Below are 17,640 nucleotides of genomic sequence, written 5' to 3' on the forward strand. Positions count from 1 at the left end.
GAGACCCCAAGGGTCCTTCTTGGCTGTTCTACAGAGATTCAAACTTGTTTAAACAAAATAGGAGTATTTTCTCCCCTATTTTACAGTTGAGGCATAAGTAATTCAAGGCTGGCATGGTGGGTTCCACAGGGTCAGGGATTCAGAATCGTTTCCTCTTATTCCACCTTAATCTGTAGGATTCAAGGTGGTTTGTCTTCAAAAGTGTTGCCTTCATCTACATGATTCAAGATGACTCATTGCCACATCCAAAATCCAATGAGAAGACGAAAAAGGTGGAAGGAGGACTCTATCTCTAAAAGTCAGGCTTAAAAACTGTTTCCAACCCTTCTGCCCTTACCTGGTTGGCCAGATCTGATCATGTGGTTACACCAGCTGCAAAGGCACTTGGAAAGATAGCTGGGCCATCAGGGATCCAGCTAAAAACACCACTGGAATCGAATAGTCTCTACATCCATTCTCCCAAGGAAAATCCAACCTGATGATGGAAATTACCAACGACAGCAGAGCCAAGAAATTCTCAAAGAAATGAAACCAGACCAAACTTTACCTGAAGCCTACCTCTGAGCTTTTCAATAGCATGAGCCATTACTTTTTCTTTAAGTTGAAATCTATCTGATTTGGGGATTTATTTTGGGGTTATTTGCAGCCAAAAGCTATCTACTTCAGTAACAATATAGTATTTTCCCAACAAAAAAGTGGGAATACAGAGTTTTACAAGTTCATATGCACTAAAGGAACAGTGACACAGATGATTTAAAATTGGAATCATTGCAAAAAATTGGGAGTGGGGTGGAGAATGGCCACTAGTTTTAATACTAATTTTAGTTGTGACAAAGCCTCCTTATTAGCTGAAAACCCAACAGTAAAAAGACTTTTTTGAGAAGCCTTGAGAAGTATGGATTCAAGAGTCTAACTTCTTTACCTGGACAAGCTGTAAGACTGTAATAGAAGATGATATTGTTCAACACAAAATCAAAGATATCTTATGGGGGCTGGCAGAGAGTCTTTAGGGTGTCAGAAACCTTGGCTCTTCTACCTTGTTCTACTTCCCTAGAGCTGTTGCCTATATCCACATGGTCCAAAATAACTCCCCACCACATCTGAAATCTTCTCAGCAAGAAAAATAGAAGCAAAATCATTCCCTCGCCCTGTAAGGGCCATGAATTTTAATCAAGGAAATTCATGTATCACTAATCCTTTAGATTTTCCTAGAAGAGGAAGGAGAAGGAGAAGAAGAAAATGAAGAAGAGGAGGAAGAAGAAGAAGAAGAAGAAGAAGAAGAAGAAGAAGGGGAAGGGGAAGAAGGGGAGGAAGAAGAAGAGGAGGAAGAGGAGAAGAGGAAGGAAGGCAATCATTTATATAATTTAATTTGAATTTTAAACACCATTTTTTCCTAATGCTGTAAAATAAGCTGGATGGATGGATGGATGGATGGACGATAAAAGACAAATCGCAGCAAACTTGTTAGAAAATTACATCAAGAGCAAGAAGATGCTGATTTTTGTTACATGAACTGGAGATTTTGCAATGCACACCCTGAAACTCACAATAGATATGGGAATATCCAATTCATACTCTTGGGTGTCAAACTTTTCCCTTTATAAGCACAGAGGGGAAATATCTAAGAACTTGAATATGAGGAAAGGAGTTACCTCAAACTAACAGGAAAGAAAGGATAAAGACAAAAATGAATATCTGCAGACAGGAAAGGGTTAACCAAGGGGTCTTAGCCTTAATTGCTGAGTCTGTTCTCACCAAATACCTTAATATCAAGAAGAGGGACTAGATGGTCAAAAGTTTATTTATGACAACATTGTTTCGAAGAGTGAAAGACAAGCCAATGGGACTTAACACAATTTGAAGATTTTTCAGGGCTCTATAAATGTTTGAAGTAGAAGATAACATTTAGGGGCTGATAACTCACTTAAATTAAATGTAAGGCAATGAACTTTGAGCTAACGATTATGTCTCTAAAGATAATAGCCTGTCCTCTGATCTTGGCTGCCTTTCCTTGCTAGGTTAGCTTCCATCATAGAGTGTGGTGGTAAAAAAAAATCTTTTTTAGTTTATTTATTTATTTAGAGAAAAAGAGAGAGAGAGCACAAGCAAGGGAGGGGCAGAGAGAGAGGGAGAGAGAGAGAGAGAGAGAGAGAGAATCCCAAGCGGGCTCCAATCTCTGCACAGATCCCAGATGCAGGGCTCGATCCCACCAACCGTGAGGTCATGACCTGAGCTGAAATCAAGAGTTGGACGCTCAAACACTCAACCAACTGAACCACCCAGGCGCCCCACGATAAAATATTTTTTAATGTTTACTGGCACAAAAGAGAAAAGTCAATAGGAATCCTGTTTTTAATTTTTTTGGAGATAGAGCAAAACAGCACTAACTATAATTAGCATTAGTGAATTTGTCAAGAAAACTCCTCCCTTTTCAATAAAGGGAGTCAATTTTTCTTCCCTTTCATACCCAAGTGCCCATGATTTATACGTTCTTTCCCTCTATTTCTACAATTTTGATTACATGGTAAAGAATGCGATAAAGCTGGCTATACTTCCCTATTCAATCTCTTCATAATGAATTCAACAAATATCCAGTGATTATAAACAGTAATAACACTAGGACAAGCAGTTCTTAAAATTACAACGGGTTGCATTCCTCAAAAAGGTCTAATAAACCAAAAGATTGTCAATCAAATCTGATTTCCTCATAAAAACAATGCTTCAGTAGCAGAGTTATGTTTGTTTGTAACCAAACGCCTGATGCTATCTATCTATACATGTATTTTTAGAAATGACCACAGCAGGGGCGCCTGGGTGGCGCAGTCGGTTAAGCTTCCGACTTCAGCCAGGTCACGATCTCGCGGTCCGTGAGTTCGAGCCCCGCGTCGGGCTCTGGGCTGGTGGCTCAGAGCCTGGAGCCTGTTTCCGATTCTGTGTCTCCCTCTCTCTCTGCCCTTCCCCCGTTCATGCTCTGTCTCTCTCTGTCCCAAAAATAAAATAAAAAAAGCGTTGAAAAAAAAAAAAAAAAAAAGGAAAAAAAAAAAAGAAATGACCACAGCATTCACATCTGATCAATTCTAAATTATATGCCTGTGTACTATTCAATAATACACTTTTCAATACACTTTTCAATGTGTACATAAATCAATGGCCAACGCAGTCCAAAAAACAAACTGTACGGATGATATTTATTTGAGAGGGCCTATGAAGAATTTTGTCAAGATGATCAGTGAGGTTCGGAGGGCACTGTTGAGCACTCCTAGGAATGGTTGTGCCTGGGGCTCAGGAGACAGATGGTTCCTGGGAAATGATCTATGTCAAGTGAGGGGAGGTGAGCCCACTGCTCTGCCTCACACACTAGCAGAGGGGGAGGAGGGGAAGAAGAAAGAAGACAGAACCCGAGGGCATAAGTACCTGGTTACACCGGACGGTATCTGCTTTTATCCAGCCGTGGTTGGTTCTTCTGGGAAACTCCTATACAAGGCTTATCTGCTTTGCTTATTTTAGCCACTATTTGCTTCCAGTTCTTCTGTTCGGCATTTGCAGAGGTAGCAATGTCTACCTGTCCTATGAGCACATCCAGAGGAAAAATAGAATTTTTGTCTTGCACCCACCAAATCCTTTAAAAATCTTCAAAGGTCAGTGCTATTTAAACAGATACAGAAGGTAAAAGATTACTATAATTTCTCTTCTTATCTAAATCTATTGATATAATGGAAAATTCTATGCTCTCTCTTGATTAGCTTTGTTTGTTGAAAAACACAGTTGAAGTGGTGGAAGGGGACGTTCATTTTTATTCTGTGTATTTCCATACGATGTAACTCTCTTTCTGTATTTTTTTTTTTACAATGTGCATGCGTAACTTGTAAAAGTAGAAAGTGAACATGGAAAGGACAATAGACAGATGGATTGATTTGAGTCAAATTAAGGAAAAGTAGAAAAGAAAATGAAATACTTAGAGAGAGATCTTGATGCAAATTCTTGAGGACTGAGTAGCAAATTTGGGGCTTCATCCACTTACCTGCTGTTTTTTACTCAACAAATACTCAATGAGAATTTACAGAAAGGACTCAGGGGTGGGAAAGAAAAGGGCTTGACTGTGGGAAAACTTTGCTTGAGGAGTACCCTGAACTGTGCTAGTATGGACCCATGGTAACAGTAATTTTAGATGTTCTTAGTTTGAGAAGCTGCAGGGTGGCTTAAAGGGAACATTCTTGTAGGCAACTAGAAGAATGAGATTTACACCTGAATGAGTAGAGAGAGAGATGCTGATTTTGGAACCATGACTGTAAAGAGAATGAATTCCTCTAAAAGAGTGAATGTAGAGTTAGAAAAGCAGACGAACAGGGGCACCTGGGTGGCTCAGTCGGTCAAGCATCCGACTTCGGCTCAGGTCATGATCTCATGGTTTGTGAGTTTGAGCCCCGCATCGGGCTCTGTGCTGACAGCTCAGAGCCCGGAGCCTGTTTCGGATTCTGTGTCTCCGTCTCTCTCTGCCCCTCCCTCACTCACACTGTCTCTCTGTCTCTCTCTTTCAAAAATAAATAAACATTAAAAAAAAAAAAGTGGAGGAACAAAACAAAGCCCAGGCAACCAGAGGTGATGGCCAATAGAAGAACAAGCCAGAAGGTGACTGCTCTCAGAGATAGAAGAATAAAGAGAATTTACGATCATGGACAAAAGGATAAGAATTCCAGAAAATAAGCAAAAAGTGTAACATGTGACATCAGGAACTAAGAAAATGACCAAAAAGGACCCCTTTGTTTTGGCATAAAATAAAAATAGATCCATTCAGTCTTATGAGTGTCCAGATGTCCGGAGTCTTGGTGACTCTTACTGTTTCTTGTTGGAAACCTTTACTGTTTACTAGAAAATTCTACCATGATGAAGCTGGTGCGAAACCCTGCCAACTCTTTTACAACCCTCCCAAGATGAAGTTGGCTTCCTTCCAAACCGTTAAGGAATGTTGGCAATAACGCCCATTGTTGTACTGGGAGTCCCACCTCTGCAATGAAGATGGGGGATGGGAGGGGAGCCCGGAGTGGTGAGGTCAGAAGGTTATAATATTATCTTCAAACATATAAAAGGTAATCCTTCATTCCAATATTGCTATTAAGAAGTCTTATCACACCACCACACATAATAAAACAAACCGGAGTGACAATAAACAATAAAGGAAATGTGACTTAAGCTTGGAATCAGAGTTGTGAGCCCCAGGTGACTGTCTTCAAGTTTGGACAAAATGTACTTCCTGCAAATGTTTCGGCATCACCTCCCACTCCCTCTGTGCACCACGCCCACCCCTGGATTCACCCAGGATGACTTGGCCTCCACGAGGTCACTCTGATCTAAAGGCTTCCACCCGACTGTGCTCTACGGGATTGCTTCTCCTCTTCCCAGTGTGCTTTTTTCTAAACCAAGTCTCAAGTTGAACCAAAATAAAAGACATCAAAAGGTTTAATTTGCTTCTTTCTCTTCTTCTTCTTTTTTTTTTTTTTTTTTTGAGAGAGAGCATGGGCTCTCTTTTGAGTACATGGGCACATGAGGGCAGGTGCAGAGGAAGAGAGAGAATCTTAAGCAGTCTCCACGCCAAGCTCAAGGCCGATCTCACAAGTGTGAGATCGTGAGATCATGACCTGAGCCTAAATCCATCCAGTCGCTTAACCAACTTAGCCACCCGCACACTCCTGATTTGCTTCCGATCGCTGATTGCTGGTTTGTTGGAATCTTTTTTCTCCATTCTGAAATTCGAGTTTCCATCCAGTGCCTGGTTTCGACACTAAGAGGGATTAATAGAGATTCATATTAAACTGGGAATTATTTTCTTTGATGGATAGGAATCGTTTGGGGGTCTGTCTTTACGAATAAACAAATAACTGTCTTATTGCCTAAATCCTGAAGGAAACAGAGAAAGATGCTCTGCATGGGCAAATTGAATCTGTGAAAAAACACCCTGGGCTCTATTAGAAAAATCAGTAATGACTGACAGTCAAGACCTAACAGTGAATCTAGGAGAGTTGAAGTTTTCTAGTTCTCTTCCTGACTGAGAGATTTGCCTCCTGGTGTAATTTCTGCCCATTTTGTCAATGACATCTGGGGATGCACCTTCATTTTGCCAGGAAATTTGTTTTCATGTACTCAGCCAAACACTTAAATGGTCAACTCTGAAGAAAAATCAGGTTACTTAAATAGTTATTTAATACAGTTATTAAATGAGTTATTTAAATGAATAAATATTTAAATGAGTCCACTAATCGTTATATACAAACGGATATGATTGACACGTCAGTGTAGCCGCGGTATTAAATCTATTAGTTCTGCTCTATAATTTTCATATTTCTCGGCTTTTGGGAATCTGATGAGAACTATGGCCACTGAAAAATTCACACTTGCACACTCACACACATGTTTTTACAGAGCGCTAATGGGGTTTCTGAATTCTAACCCAGACAGGCATTTCTGTTACATTCAACTTGGGTTTGATTCATGAAAATTTTATCCGGAGGCTCTTCTAATAGAATTCAGTACATTTCGTAGGCCATGCCATGTTGTAGAAGAGGGTGATACCAGGCTACTAAAATAAAAACACCCATCTCGAAAGTGTTATGAGTCACGTGATACCACATCTGGAACAACTTTGTGGATGGAAACTTCGTGGTTTAGAACATGAACATCAAATGTCTTCGACTTCTCTTTTTTATAAGTGCTCATTTTCTTCTTTAATTAAGCAGATTCTTCCACCATAAATGAAGAATGGGATAAAAAGGATTTATCTCAACCCAAATTTTTAGCTGGTGTCAAATTATGATTTTAGTGCAAATTTGAAAGTCTGTTTTCTATTAAAAGAGAGATAGATAACGCTGGTCTTTCATATTCATGCTTTAAATCAATATGCGTATTTATTTGTGTTAGTCACTCAAAAGCCTTTTAGAGCACCGGTGATATTTCCAACACTGTGCCAGGGATAGAAAGATAAATAAATAAGACACATGTTTATTTATTTATTTATTTATTTATTTATTCCATGTTCAGGAAATGGGAAAATGTTGAAAATCCAAGAGAAGTATTTAATTCAAGGCGTCATGTCAATTGTGATGATGAAAAGATTATGAAGAAAAGATTTATTTCCTAGGATATGTGTAAATCAGTAACATTTGTTATGTTAAGGCTCAATAGCTGCTAATTTTTTAAGAGTGCTCCTAAGTTATAATCATACAATGGCATTAAAAATAGTTAGCTAACGTATCCTCCCACAGCTTTACACCCTTGAAACTTGAGCTAACCTTTTGAGGAATATTTCTTATTTTGTTGTTTGAAGAAAAACATTTTGCTTTAAAAAAAAAGGAATAAAACAGGCACTCATCTAATGGCTAAAATTGCACAGATCAATAATACGAAATGTTGGTGAAGATGAGGAGTAACTGGAATTGTCATACAGGGACGGTGGGAAGTTAAACTGGTAAAACTACTTTTGTAAAACAAGTTGGTAGTTTCACATAAAGTTAATATATTCCTATGCCATGACCCAGCAATGCTTCTAAGTCATTATCCAATAGAAATTAAAACACGTGTCCAAAAAAGACTTGTACAAGAAAGTTTATAATCACCCCAGATTGGAAACAACCCAAATGTCCGTCCACAAGAGAATGTACAAACAAATTTTGGTGCATTCATCCAATGGAATACTATTCAACAATTTAAAAATGGGCAGCTAATACGTGTTAGCAACATAGGTGAACCTCAAAAATATCACACGGTGAGGGGCACCTGGGTGGCTCGGTTGGTTGAGCGTCTGATTTCAGCTCGGGTCATGATCTCAGGGCTCGTGGGTTCGAGCCCCACATTGGGCTCTGTGCTGACAGCTCACAGCCTGGAGCCTGCTTGGGATTCTGTGTCTCCCTCTCTCTCTACCCCTCCCCTGCTTGCACTCTGTCTCTCTCTCAAAAATAAATGAACATTAAAAAAAATTTTTTTTTTAATATTATGCGGTGAGACAGAAGCTACACAGAAAAGAGAACATACTGTATGCCCCATTTACATGAAGTTCTAGAACAGACCAAACTAATCAAAGGCGGTAGAAATCAGAACAGAGGTTGCCTCTGGGGGTGGCTGAGATTGACTGAGAAGAGGCATGAAGACATTTTCTGGGGGACTGAAATGTTCCATACTTTGATGGCATGGGTGTTACATGGGATGGCAGGCAGAATATGGCCCCCAAGGACATCCATATCCTAATGCTCCAAACCTGTGAATATGTTATCTTAAGTGGCACAAAGGACTTTGGGAATGTGATTGACGTTAAGGGCCTTGAGATGAGGACACTATTTGAGTGGGCTCAATCTAATCATATGAGCCCTTAAAAGTAGAGAATCTTTCCCACCTATAGTCAGAAAGAGAAAATGGCAACAAAAATAAGGGCAAAGAAATGTTAACACTGCTGGCTTTGAATATGGAGGAAGGGGTTAAGATCCAAAGTATGTGGAATGTCTGTAGAAACTAGAAAAGGCAATGAGGTAGATTCTCCTCTAGGAGGTAGATTCTCCTCTAGAGCCGGCAGAAAGGAACACAGCTCAATCAACACCTTGATTTTAGTCCAGTGAGTTCTACAGAACTATAAGATAATAAATTTGTGCTGTCTTAAGCTACTAAATTTGTGGTTATTTGTTACAGGATCAATAGAACCTAATACAAGTGGGTATTTGTCAAAACTCACAAAACATACGTTTAAGATTTGTATATTTCGCTGCATGTAAATTACACCTTGAGTGGCTTGAATTGTCCCCCCCCCCCCCCCCCCCGCCAAAGGTATGTTAAAGTCCTAACTAGGTACTTCAGAATGACCTTATTTGGAAATAGGGCCACTGTCATTAGTAAAAATGAGGTCATACTGAAGTAGGATGGGCCCTTAATCTAAAATGACTAGTCTCCTTATAAAAAGAAGGGAAGACAGAGACACAGTGAGAGCACCAAGCACTGCCAGAGGCAGGAATCAGGACTGCGCAGCTGCCAGCCACAGAACACAGGCTTGTGGCCACCCCCAGAAGCTGGGAGGAGGCAAGGAAGGATTCCACCCAGGGTCTCTCAGGGGACCGAGCCCTGTGACACCTTGCTTTTGGATTTCTGGCCTCCGAAACCGTGGGAGAATAAATTTCTGTTGTTTCAAGCCACTTAGTTGATGGTGCTTTGTTATGATCACCCTAGAAAACTCATACCTCAAATTTTAACACAAAAGAAATCTGCAGTAGGAAAAAGAAATGTTAACAATGTTACAGATGCAGTTGAAGCCCTGTCAGTAGGTCTTCCCCGGTAAATTTCCTCCACCTGGCCACAAGAGTAACCTCTATCCTTAATTTCTTATCATTCCATTGCTTGCTTTTAGACAGTTGCTATGTGTCTCTGAATCATATGTATTTTTCATGTTTTTTTTTAGCTTCATACGAACAGAATCATGTTGCACTTACTTCATAATATTTTTCACTCGATTTCTGCTTACCAGATGAATTCGTGTTATGTGCAGCTCTAATACATTAATTTTCATCACTGTATGCAATTCCATTTTATGGACAAAAAATAATTTCTTTATACATCGTCTTATAATTGGACACTTAGGATATCCACCCCACCACCATTAAAACATTGCTGCTATGAACATTTCCGAACACTTGGCAACATTTCTGAAGGATATGTACTTCAGAGAACCGCCAAGTCTTAGAATACGTGTGTCCTCAACCGGACAAGACAGTGCCAAACTGCTCTCTGAAGTGATTGCCCCGGTTTATACTCACAACAGCAGTGTAAGAGTTCCTATTGTTCCACATCCTGGTACCCTTGGCATTTTCAGGCATTGCAGGCAAAAGAGATCTACCACGAAGTAAATGGAGCTTAACTTTCAGAGCCCTTCATTTTCCGGGGGCCCTTTAAAGCCCCACAGCTCATTTCGTGTTTGCAATTTTGTATTCTTTTTCTTAAAATGAACTCCACAAATTATATAAACGTCAGGCTCCACCAAACCTAGTTCCACCCCCTCCGAATGAAAGGTGTGAAATGTACCTCACTGTGGTTTTGATTTACTTTTCCAGATTACTGGTGAACATCTTTTCATATATTAACTGGCAGTTCAGGTTCCTCGGAAACTGACAGTTCATATGGAGATTTTGCCTCTTGTCTTGTTGACTCGTAGAAGTTCTTTGTATGTTCTGGACATGAATCTTTCTGAAGACTTAACTGGGGCAAATATCTTGTCCAGTCTAACAGCTTGTCTTCACTTTTGTGACAGTGAATTTCATTTTTAATTCAAACAGAGTAGGGTTTATTGATACCAAATTCCTTTACGATGTGCACAGTTTTGTGACTTGTTTAAGAAAATACGTTATCCCAAGGTTTCGATGGTATTCTTTTTTTTTTTTTTCTGAAAGTTTAAAAATTTTGCTTTTTACATTTAGGTCTTTCGTCAACGTAAAAACTTTTTTGTGTGTATGTTGTGAAATTGGGGTCTAAATTGTACTTGTTGTACGTAGATAACCATCCTGGAGCAGTTCACCTCTTCTCTGCTATAATGCAGCCTCCATTGTATATTAAGTTTTAATATACGTTTCTGGCCTTCCATTCTATTCCATTTGTGTCCCATAGCACAACGAGAGAGTGAATTAACAAAGCTTTGTAATACGTCTTTATACCTGACAGAGCGAGTCTTCCCATTTTTTCCTCACCAGAATAGTTTTGACTCTCTTGGCCCTTTTTTGCTTCCATACAAGTTTCAGGACAAGTTCCTCAAGTTCTATGGGGGGAAAACTTTTAGACTGGTATTGCAGTAACATTTAATGTAACAGAGTAATTTGTAATAGGTTAATTTATCTTTGATATTGAGCCTTTGCATTCATGAAGATAGATGGCTGTACATTTTTCTCAAGTTTCCTTTGGTCCCTAGTAATGTTTTGCAATTTTCTCTATAAAAGTCTTATGTGTCTTTGGGTAAAATTTATTCCTACCTGTCCTAATAGCTTTTGTTGCTGTTACCGATGACACCTTTCTTTCTTTACATTTTCTGTTTAGTTTTTGTTAGTATGTAGGAATGCTTTTGATGCATCTTTGTTCAACTTGTATCCTGTCACCCTCACCAAACTATTGTTTGTTCCAAAATAAATCATTTTTAGTATGATTCATGGTTCTGAGATTCTATCTTTACATGCACTATTTTCTAATTCTTTTAGCAACCAAACCTAAGAACACAGTTTGATCAATGCACAATAGTTCAAAAGCACTATTATATGCTCTAAATGATGCCATATCTAACTCAATTACACAGTTAGTATCTGGTTGAGCCAAGTTTAAAAATACAGGTTACATTGGGGCGCCTGCGTGGCTCAGTCAGTTGGGCGTCCGACTTCAGCTCAGGTCATGATCGCACGGTTCGTGGGTTCGAGCCCCGTGTCGGGCTCTGTGCTGACAGCTCAGAGCCTGGAGCCTGCCTCAAGTTCTGCGTGTCCCTCTCTCTCTCTGCCCCACCCCCGCTCACATTCTGTCTCTGTCTCAAAAATAAATAAACATTAAAAAGATTTTTAAAAATACAGGTGACATTAATTTAGAACAAACTCTAGTGACTCGTCCAAATTCTTTTGGAATTGTGTTGTGTGGAATATAATTCATCCATTTAACTGTCATTCCACCAGTTCTGTGATAGGTTTATTCTAGCTACTTATTCACAGTAGTGAATAAGACAGTCCAAGGTCCCTGCTTGTATGGAGCTTTCTTTCTAATGAGGGAGGCAACCATTACAAGAAGTCGCAAAAACATTTATCTTAAAATTATGATGCTATGTTAGAAAAGTACAGGAAGCTACGGAAGAATACCACTAGAGTAGCTGCTTTAGATTCCGGGATCAAATGGGCTCTCTCTGAGAAACTGAAGCTAAGTAAAGCCAGAGAGGCAGGAAAGAAGAGCTTTTAAGCAAGGAAACAATGTCTAGAAGGAGGTGGAAAATTCAGGGGACTAAAAGACGCCAGTGTGGCTGGAGTGGAGAAAACAATGGAGAGAGCAGGACCAGAAGACATTGGAGAGGTGAGCAGGGGGGTATCATGCAAGACTTTGGAGGCCTTTCATCTTAAGGATAATTATTAGCTCCTCGAAGAGTCTAGCAGAAAGAGATCACAACTATGGGTGGCAAAGAGACTTGAGAGGACCGAGAGGAAGCAAGGGCAGCGTGGGGCTCTAGCGAGAGAGGGTGGCGGCTCAGGCTAGGGAGACATGTGGAGATGGAAAATGATAGCTCTGTGATACATATTGGAAGTCGATTCATCAGGCCTTGATGATGATAGATTGGCTGGCGGTGGGGAGAGTGCAAGAGAAGAGTGTTTGCAACAGGTTTCTGATGTGAGTTCAGGGGGTGCTCTTTACTGGGAGGGGGAAGATTAGAGATGAAGCGGATTGGGGAGAAAAAAATCAAGTGTTCAGGTTTGGATGTGTCAAGTTTGACATGCCTACGGGGCATCCAAGTGGAGATGATGAGTAGGCAGTTAAATATGTGGGTCTGGAGGGCTGGGGTTAGAAGTTTGAAAGTCACTAGGACCTCCCTTCTAGACTGACAGGTCAAATGTCAAGGAGGTAACACTTGCAGAGATTTGTTTTTAACTTACATGTGCACCTTTCTGTGTAAATTTCTGCAAACCAATAAAACTCTTTCTCTCTCACTCTCTCATGCACACACACACACACACACACACGCACACAGAGTGCAATGAGTGGTATAATCTCACAAGGAACTTGAAGAAACTGTTGTCACCATCCCTTCTGCTGATCGGAGTCTCAAAGGTCAAGACCACATTGGAGTCTTTCCATTGTTGTAAAAGTTAATGAAAGTTAATTATTAAAGCTGACAGAACGGTAATTTCCCCACTGCCTTACATAACCTACATATAGACATCTCCATACATATGGATGCATTCAGAGCCTATAGACCTAAGTGGATGGACCCTTCTGAGAACCTGACAACTTATCTCAGAAATTTTCTGCTGTCGTTGAAGTGACTCACTGAGTGTGTCCCAGGTAGGAACCAAACTTATGATCATTTTACTCCAACTGGTCTGCTATTTCTTGAATATGCTATGTCTTCTGGTCAAAACCTATTTAGAAGTTAGGGTTGCATGAGCAGGAACGAATGATTCCACTAACAATAGGTTTAAAATGTATGCCCAGAGCTCTAGCGTTGTGAAGTAAATATTTGAGTAGACTTTGATTTAACCAAATAAATCGTTGTCTGCATTGTTAAGCTTTAAATAGCCTCTTCAACAATAGTAGAGGTTTTTGCCTTAATTATTCACATAATTCTTTTAACTCCAGACCCAAATCTGACTTTATAGGTAAGTAATCTATTCTGAAGTTTGGGAAAGAAAGCAAGCTTTTAGGAACGGTTTTTGGAGGAGATAGAATCAGCTGTTAGAAGGTGTTGAGAAAGACCCTTTGGTCCAGAGGTGAGGGATTTATCTGCTAGACACCCCCAGAAAGTCCAAGAAGGGAAGCAGAGGGAGGAGAAAAGGGAATGAAGCAAGTAGGAGAGAGAGAGAAAAAAAGGGAGAGAGAGAGAGAGAGAGAGAGAGAGAGAGTGAAGGAAATTGTCACTGGAAAGTAGTAGAATGCCATATGCCATGAGTAACGAACTGTGCATGGGTACTCATCCTATGGATTACCAGCCCTAATGAGATAAAATTTCTTTCTTTCTTTAAAATGCCAAGAAAAGGTAACCCAACAGGCTTTAAATATGCAAGTGAGAGACTAAGTATTAAATCATGTGACTAAATAATTCTCTTTTCCCAAGTGAAATTGTCATTCAGAGAAACAATGTAGTGAAAGTTAGCCACAAAAAGATGGTCCCTATTGAGAATTTAGGAGACAACTATTTGATTTCAGAAACAAGTCTTTTACAGCGAGTAAATACATACCTAGCCTCTTCCATCTGGATAAATAAATGAGTATGTACATAAATTAACCAATGTATCAGTATCTACTAAATAGCTCGTATTCAACCAAGACACACAACGGTTCACAAAGTGAGAATGGCCCGTATTTTGTGCATGTGATACTGAGAGTAGAGACATGGGGGGAGGGGCTCTAGGCTCAAGATCCCCACCTGGAACTCTGTTCTCTGGCCTTGTCTCTCTTCGGAGTTAGGGCAATTGGGCGCCCCACGGCAACATGGCAGCAGGGGGTGTGTTTCTGAGAGAATCACTCACAAGTCCTGGCTTCTTGTCCTGGCTCTGTCACTTACTAGCTGTGAGACTTGGGAAAGTCAGGCATCTCCTCAGATCTCAATTTCTCCACCTGTGAATTGGCAATAACAATGTCTACCTTCTGTGCCTACTTCTTAGGATAAATATTCAAGGGCAAAAAGTAAAAGTGCTTGGAAAACCTAAAGCCTTTATAGAAAGTGCAGAGATCCTCTTCATTCTTCTCTCACCTACTGGGTCTGAAACTCCTTGCTATGGCATATTTTAACACTTCTCTAACAACTTAGTTGTACGGCCAACCAAGAAGTTCTTCTGTTTCAGTTTTTGGGTCGCTATCCTTTGAACATGGTTTGCTCACATCCTGTTGCTTTCCCATCATCTCTCCCGAACTTATCTGTTCTTCCAGGTTTAACTCAGGACCCACAGTTCCTTCATGAAACCTTCCTCAATTCCAACCCACATTCATGGCCCTTCTTCTTACAACTTGTTATCCGTGCCAATCATTCTGGGCATTCCCCCTGTAAATGCACATAAACTTTGGAGTTTACCATTACCGTCATTTACCATTTCTTTCTCTTTTGTCCCCGGTCTAGTTTATGTAAACAAACCTTTTGGGGGCAATTACTCTATGTTATAATCTATGCAAAGGGGAAAAATGAGTAAGATTTAGGCCCTGCCGCCAGAAAAATGAGGCTAACTAGGGAGAGAAACTTGTAAACAAATCATGACAGTGTAGTACACTATGGTAGAGCAATACATACGAGGTATGTACAAGAAGGAAATGATTAACTCTTTCTCAGGGATTCCATGAAGGCCTTTCCACATCTTCTTATCTTACACAACTACGTTAGGGACAGAGTTCCTGACAAACAATAGGCCGATAAATGCTCGCTGAGGGAAGTAAAGGGGCGAATCAATGTTCAGGGACAGCTGACTATTTTTAAGGATGAGTAGGAATTCACAAGGAGTTGGAAGAGAAGAACACACATAAAAGAAACGACATGCATGAAGGCATGGAAGGTATGGTAAATATGGGAGGAGGAGGGGAAGTTGAGAACCCAGTGAGATAGGCCAGAGCCAATACATAAAGGGCCTTGCACGCCATGCTATGAAGCTTAGATCGGCGCGTGCTTTCAAATATGTTAACATAAAACCAGTGAGAATGGACAACTGGTCACTCTGGATAAATGCAAAGCAGACATGAAGTCATAGAAAAGTTGGTAGCACTAACGTTTTCAGACAGGTTCTGGTAGACTTTTGTTAAACCCAATTTACAACTTGTTTACCCAGTCAATATAAACTCTGTCGTGAGGCCATTAACGATGCAATTAAAGCTAAGAAGTGTGTTGACAACAGCCCTACTTGCAATCCTGACGACAGCCCTACAGGGAAGGTAATGGCGTCCCCTTCCACCACTAGGTAAACAGAAGCTTGGAGGGCTTGCCCCTAGCAACAGGGTTAAGCAGCGGCGAAGCCAGGTGTATTTAGCTGCCAAATCTCACTGTCTCCTACTGCACCTCCTAACTGCCTTGGGTTTGACTTCATTTTCAGCAGGATGGCCAATAATAATAATTGTGACTAAAAATGATTGTTAATAATAATAATGTTTAGTGCCTGAACTAATATGAAGCTAAAGTTAGGTTCCTAGAAGATGTTAAAAGGCCACTGTAGGGGTGGCTGGCTGGCTTAGTCGGGAAAGCATGGGACTCTTGACCTTGGGGTCACGAGTTTGAGCCCCATGTTGGGTGTAGAGATTACTTAAACAAATAAACTTTAAAAAATAAAAATATAAAAACCGAAAGACCATGATAAATTAAGTAAGTCACAGAAACAAATTTCTTGAGTCAGCAATGCAAGACTCACTATGAGTGAGCAAGAGGTGTATGAATTATCCATATTATTTTGGCAAAAAACAAAAAACAAAAATTCCAAAATCTTTTCTTTTGGGCATCTTGCCTTGCTTGGGACTCTCTGGGGAAACTGCTCCACATCCTTGGTACCCTCACCGTGATCCATCACCCCTAATTGCTTTCTATGTCACTTTATCTCCTCTCTGCAGGGAAAAACTCTGGCCTCAAAAACAATCTGGAAGTGTCTGTGAGATGCTGATAGCTTTCAAAAGATCATCACTAAGACATAGGGGAAAACAGGAGTGTTTTTCACGTTCTAAGTGATAATGGACCCATCTGTTTCTCCTAATGAAATAGTTCTAGATTCAGATTTATAATATAGCTTAATTAATTACCCTGCCGTGTTTCAAAAGTGACTGAAACACACAGGAGTCACAGCATTTAACCAGAAATTATTGCCTGCCCCAGCCCATGACCCCTTCTGACCTCTCCTCTCAGCACAGATCTGCCCTCCCACCCACCACCCCCAGCCCAGTTACTCCTAATCACCATCTGGCCTTCTCTAGTTCCAGTGCCACCCTCTCCCTGCTTCCATCTGGTTTGACACCAGCCAGAATGGGGGGCTTTAGGTACCCTTGATTTCTGGTTCGTCTTCAGCTGTAGATTGCGGCTCCTCCTAAGTTGCTCACTGAATCAATTATTCTGCCTGTTCTTCTATATCTCCCTCCTCCCATAAGTATAGCTCTCAAGACACCACTGTATTTCCCATTATCCAAGGGGCAATTCATGAAACAGGGCTGCTTCCCCTGGTTTTTTCTGACTGGCGCAGGGGTACCCAGAGACCCTACTGAAGGATGGGATCATTGAGCATCCACCCTGGACAATAGTGGTACGGGTATCTACCATGACTGGGGGGGGGGGGGGGACTGGCAAATACTCTGCATACCTGCCTGCCTCCTGCTTTCAAATCACCACCAATTAGGGGCTCCTGGGTGGCTCAGTCGGTTGAGCATCCGACTTTGGCTCAGGTCATGATCTCACGGTCCGTGAGTTCGAGCCCCGCATCGGGCTCTGTACGGACAGCTCAGAGCCTGGAGCCTGTTTCCGATTCTGTGTCTCCCTCTCTCTCTGCCCCTCCCCTGTTCATGCTCTGTCTCTCTCTGTCTCAAAAATAAATAAACGTTAAAAAAAAGTTAAAAAAACAAATCACCACCAATTAAAGAGAAATACTAGCACTGTTTTAGGAGCATCTGGGTTCAAATGAGCTGTTTCCTAGCAGAAAGGGCAGCGCTCGGAGAGACTAGAACACTTGGATAGATAAATGCTGAGGAGTGGAAAAGTCAAGGCCATTAGACATCTCTCAGCGGAGGGGGCAGGCAGCGCGGAGGTTCTCGGTAACTGGAAGGCAGGCGGTGACACTCAGTGCCTGGCTGCAGGGTGGAGATGGGCGGAACTGGGTGCAGGGTGGGGTTGGGGGGGTAATGCACATGATCATCCTTAATCACTAGAAATATCAAAAAGTTATTCATAAACCAGAATAGTTCAATTAAAAAAACTGAACCTCAGAAATC

General features: G+C 40.9%; 1 protein-coding gene across 1 annotated transcript in view; it reads left to right on the plus strand.

Moving 5' to 3' along the window:
* The first annotated feature begins 3,294 nt into the window (after positions 1-3,294).
* SLC26A3 (solute carrier family 26 member 3) overlaps positions 3,295-17,640 on the plus strand; it is a 47,328-nt gene continuing 32,982 nt past the window's right edge. Inside the window, exon 1 of the mRNA XM_006929111.4 lies at positions 3,295-3,638. The gene's annotated coding sequence lies outside the window, so the exon portion shown is untranslated. The remainder of the gene's footprint in view (positions 3,639-17,640) is intronic.

The sequence above is a fragment of the Felis catus genome, chromosome A2 (assembly GCF_018350175.1).
Source record: "Felis catus isolate Fca126 chromosome A2, F.catus_Fca126_mat1.0, whole genome shotgun sequence".
Taxonomy (NCBI): domain Eukaryota; kingdom Metazoa; phylum Chordata; class Mammalia; order Carnivora; family Felidae; genus Felis; species Felis catus.